Raw genomic sequence first — 6,000 nt, forward strand, 5'->3', positions numbered from 1 at the left:
AAAATCTAAGCATCGAAGGATTTGATTCAATTTATCGTCCTTTGCGACCGCAATAGCACGATGGACTGCATACAATACTAACAAAAACCATCCTTTCTCACCCGATGGAAGCTTTTCTTCAACTTCAAGACGTTAAGATGCAATGTTCCGCACGAGACGAGGTCCTGACCATCCTGTTGGGGGTGGTTTTCTTTATCTTCTGCCTTTACTCGGTCTCCCCATCAGTTGACCTTTTCCTATGGTACGTCGATTATCGGCAAACTAACGATAGATTATGTGTCACCCGTGTTGTACCGTTCTTCGAAACCAGCAACCAGCACGGTGAACTGATCCTTCCCATCAGCAGGCGGTGGTGTGTGCCCTCTTCTCAATCGTTGACCATCACGAATTACATTGCTTCTTCACCCAAAAACCGCAGTAAAATCGATCGCATGCGAGATCGAGACGTGTTTGGCGTGGAAGATTTAGGTTTGGGAAGAAGGCGCTCACACACTCAAAAAAAAAAAAGCAACCAAAACCTTCGTTAGGGCAATGTGACATTCACGGTGACAGTGATTTGAACGGCTCTTGTTCAGACGATGCCCAGCTGACAGCTGATTGATTTGTTTCCCGATAGTTGTCTGTGCGGTTGGTGTACCCGGCCCCCACCCAATCGTGTACATTTACATCGCACTAGCAAAACTTGTGTTTTCGGTCCTTAAGGCAACCTTACTTGCGTTGTGTCGTCACGTCATTTTGCAGCAACGTCGTTGACGGCAGTCGGCGTACGAAAAACGATGACGAAAAACGGTCAAACTTGTCATCGATCTCGATCCGGCAATGGGTCTCCGTCGTGTACCATTCCGCCGGATGAATATGGGGTTTTTGTTTCGAGCAGGGTGAAGAAGAATTTCCATTTTCACATCTCTTCCTCCGCGGTACCCTCCGGGGAAAATCCCCGATCACACCAAGCCCTCCCCTAAAGGCAATGGAAACCAACTCGTTTCCAAAAATAAGTGGCACAATTTATGACATACAAAGTGAGGAATATTTTATAATCCGGCAATGTGCGTGATACTAAATGTCACCGACAGCCGAAACACGCATTTCAATGTTGTTTTTTTTTCGTATTCCTCCTTTTTTTCTATACTGCTACGCCCAACACTTCATCATGCGTGGATACTGGCTGATAATATAGCGGAAGGCGGGAATCGTAAATCATTCCGGCTGTAAAGTTAAAGTATATCAAACAACTTAGAAAGGAATAAATTTGTCATTGGATGTGAAATGAAAATAAAACACATTAAATGACACGACACAAAACAACGGTTGCAAATATCAAAAAAATAGTACATAAATTCGTTAACGTGCGTATAAATTGAGGAACGTAACGAACAATTTTCCATATCAACCTTTTAAAATGAAGTTTCTTTTTAAACTCTTTTCCTTTTTTATTAATGAACACTTTTCCTTTACAAAATACGCACTTTTCGCCGCGCATAGTTGGGTGTCAAAACATTCACAGCGGGAGAACCATTCAGCGTCCAAACATAACACGCGTTTAATGAATCCGTCCGACATACGTAACTGTGTATACAACACACTTCAAACACAGTAACACCATGCCCTCCGCACCATTACCCGGTGCGTAAAAATAAATTTTGCCACAAATTTTTCGCCGTTACTAATTAATAATTCCGCCAGCAATGCGTGATGGACCGCCGGTGTGCGTGAGGGTCAGAACGTGGTACGCACAGAATGGTTCGGGATTATTTTTTTTTGCCAACTATCGGCCTAGCGTCTCAGCGTGACAAGGTGTTATATCCGGTAGGTAAGGAGGTGGAGCATTCAGCGATGGAGGTGCTTGGTGGAACGGAAAGACAACATTTTCCCACCCGGCTAAACATCGACCCAGGTGGATTAGTGTTCGGTTTTGTAGTTGCGGGCGCTGGAAGGGATGAGGACGCGGCGGCAGTTGTTGCAATGACACATTTGCTAACATATCGCCTGTAAGGATTTGTGCGCGATTGCTGGAGGGTAAAACATGAGGAAACAATAACACGAAACATCGGTCCAGCTAAGCTAAACGGGTGCCTAGGTGCAGCTAATCCTTTTCCACGCGTGTTGTTCGACAAATGTGCGTACAATGTCTTTTCGCACCGTGTACAAAATGTGTCATAAATCTTTCTTTCTTCTGAACCGGATTCAGTGGTCGGACCAAAACTGGACTAATAAAAGAGTAATGGGCCCCACTAGCGTCATTTGAGTTTGATGAACTAGTAAGATTAGAAACTATTAACAATAACTTAAAAGTCAGAAATATTTAACTTTACTAATTAATAAAAATGCTGCTAAGGTCGAATTAGAATAGGAAGATAAATTGATCTAGTTGTAACAACTTTCAAACATTCTTAGAACGTTTCTAAGAACCAATAACATTTTAAAACAATGAAAGAAATAGCTTTCTCGTCGATTCTTTGAATCCGTAAACCAAACACTCAAAAACTTCGGCAATCATTTGTTCAAAAAACAAAATCCTATACAAAGTAACCGAGTACCGCAGAGTTTCAGAATAAACTGAGGCTATACAGAATTTATACAGCTCTGGTACTGACGTACACCTCTAATATATAAACCTTGTGTAAAATTAAAGAAACCCCTCTTATCCGAGGAAGATCCTCACAAGGATCTTTGGCCCTGTATGTGTGGAAAGACAATGGAGGAGTTGTTAAAATGAAGAACTGAATGATGAACTCATGATCGTACAACGAAGTAGGCTATCCAAGCACCGGTAGGAAGATCACGTCATGAGAATGACATCGGACGAACCAGTCCGTGAAGTATCGTTTTCCTATTTGAATTTGACTGCATCCATTGTAAAAAAAATCTATCAAGCAAAATTGTGTTGTTTATAAAAGATATTAAATTATATTAAAATATGTGCTTATATAGATAGTGGTTTGAGAAAGTAGTTTTGACGTTCGATAGCGACAAGTACCAAAAAAAAATAAACTAAAATCATAATCATAATAGAAATATTACTGCAAATCTAGTAAATTTTAATGACTGTCTTATGCCTATTTATTAAACAAGCTTAACTTAAGCCCCAACGCCATACTGAACTTAGCCATCCAATCACAATCCACTTCAAAAATCCCAAAAACGTTAAAACAAACAAGATCACTGACAAAACTGTAACTGCATAAAAAGGTACCAATAACACCTTTCGCGATCCTATAATCTCAACGGAACGCTCCATAAACCGCGAATGAGGGGGAAAAAATACAGCGCCTGCTTAGAGTGCGTTTCCGAAATGATCGTGTTTACAAATAGATTTTATGACCGCATTAAACAAGTTCTGCCAGTTCGGTTGTTAATGTTTTGTAGTTTCTTTTTTTTTGTTTCGGTTAGACTTAGCAGAAATCATTTTCAACCAGATCGTTAGTGCTTGCTAGTGGTCAACCGGCCAACCGCTTTGGTTGCGATGGAGTCACGTTTGGCGATAGGATTTTTATGCTCAACTTTTCGTTTGTCACAACTATTCATGTGAGGGGATTGTTTTTTATTTGTTCCCTTACTAATTCGTTTCTTCTTTTACCCCTAAATGAGCGTAATCGGTGGGGGTTGGACATGGAAATTGACGAACGGGGCTAACAAAACCACAAACCCGGCTGTGCCGGCGTGATGGTTGCCGCAGGCCATCCAACGAAATGTGACTCACGGGTGTTCGACATGCGTGTGCGTGTGCGTGTGTGTGTGTTTGTCCGTGAGCTGATATGCTTTCGACCGAACCGCCAGATTTGAGTGGATTCACGCGGCATTTTATCCACCCAGCAATACACGCACAAAGGCACTCGTTGCCGGCTTGGTACAATTCGACAACCAGGATTAGATGTCAATTTGCATCGGACAACAACACACCCGTCGCGGCCGGCCGCCATCGGTAATTTGCGCGCGAAGTGGTAGGCAAATGGAAGCAGGAGGGAGCATGGGCCTTAAAACTTAAAATGAAATTCCATTCCAACCGGATTTGGGTCAGTGTGGAGTGGTGTGGACAGACGTGCCAAGCTGAGAACGGAGTGGGAGAGCATTGGGCATACGCACTAATTAAACCACGGAACTATTCCTCCAAAAACCCGAGTGCCGGCGTATACCATTAGCTATTTTGCTTGATTTCTGAAAGTATGTTTTAATGAAATGAAAATACCATCAGCGTGCAGCATCATCAACGCCAACCCAGGGAATGCAGTTGGCATAAAGTGAAATGGAAACCACTGGGGCTGTGGTTGTGTTGCTGCTGCTGCTGCAAAAAAAGAAGCAAACCAGTGCGGGATGGATTTCAAGAGCAGCTATTTTTAAATTAATTTATGAAACCATCAAACTATGCCAGGCAACTGGATGGCATAAGTGGTCCAGGGGTCGGCATGTACAAGCCCCACACAAGATGCAAAGCGCTTGTCGGAGTTGATAAACCTAAGCAGCATATTAGCCCTTAAGCCGCATGTCGGACAGTTTGCAATCCTCTCTTTAAGATATGTTTCTGCCCGTACTTTCGATGCAACTTTGCTGACTTCTACCAACCAGTGCGCAGCCAGTACAGCACTGCTGCACCAAATTAGAACAAAGTGTGTACCATCAGTTTTGCAAAACCCGTTTTCTCACACAAGTCACCGGAGTGGAGAAGCTTCATAAATCACTCCCCATCCGAAAACGGAGCCACGGATCTTCGCAAAGTGGCCACTTGCAGTGCAGCTCGCACGTATGGGATCCTGACGCTGCCGAGCTCCGCATTCAATCGTACAAGCGAAAAGAGAAAACATAAACACACGAACCGTTTTCGGTGCATCTTTGTCTGCGTGCAGCGGGGCAGAGATCCTTTCGGGCCACGGAGCCACGTCTCTGGTTGTCTATCGTGCCGCTGGCGAATTAATCAAGCGGTCAATAAATCTTCCAAACGAAGCAAACGGTGCATCGTGTCGGTTGTTGAAGTTGCCAGCACTCGAGCCAGTTACCAGTCTGCCAGTGTGGAGTGTGTGAAAAACCTGAACCGGTAGCCTCAAACGTCAATCTTGCCCAACCGAATCGTTCGGCTGGGTGCAATAATTGCCATTACGAAGGCAAACCGTGTACACACCATGCAATCGACAGGTTTGGTCAAACGATGATGAACCACTCGAGACAGTGCGAGACAGTGATCGAAAGACGAAAGGACGATGACGGTACGCGTGTGGTGTGAAATGCTGCAATATTAGACCGTTTTTTTCTTACTTCGTTTATTTTAAGTGAGTTCCAAAACAATCACCAAAGCACTCGAAAGTTTTGTGGGGTGAATTTAAATTTTTAATTCCACAGCACAAGCGCACATAATTTACCGCCCAGTTTTTGCTTTCTTTATGTGCTCTATTTTATGGAGCGACATTCACGAGAGGGTTCGTTTCACATTCAGATCATTCAATGTAACATCCGCCAAACAGAAAACAAAAAACCGACAGACGACAGGCCTTTCGTGGCGAGCGTGTAAAGTTTGCCAAACAATGCCGTTCGCCACCTGTGTGAAAGTGTGAAGTGTCGTATGGACAGCTGGGCAGGGCAGGAAAAACACAAAGGGCAAATGGAAAAGCTAAACAAAATCCACCTGAATAAAGGGAAAACAGTGGCTCTAGTGGCTCACCAACGTCACCGCTACCGTTGCGACACGGTGGTGTGGGCTTTAGGAATCCTTCGCCCGGGACACGAAACGAATTTCGCCAACCGACCAACTTTTGTCCTGTGTCTGTGTCGGCAAATGGTGACCGGGTTTGGTACACCGAATCCGCGACACTCACCCCCGTCCCTGCGACACACATTGGGCCACACAGTTCCGACGAAGTTTAAGTTCAAATCTAATTTTGAGTCTACGCTTTTTTATGACCTCTCGCGTTCTCCCGCTGCACTCGAGCTGAACGATTACGAGTTTTTACAACACAAGCCACTAGCACGCTTCTTTTAGTTTCACTCTCCAATGAATTCATGGTGTGCCGG

This window comes from Anopheles moucheti, chromosome 3, assembly GCF_943734755.1.
Source record: "Anopheles moucheti chromosome 3, idAnoMoucSN_F20_07, whole genome shotgun sequence".
Classification (NCBI taxonomy): domain Eukaryota; kingdom Metazoa; phylum Arthropoda; class Insecta; order Diptera; family Culicidae; genus Anopheles; species Anopheles moucheti.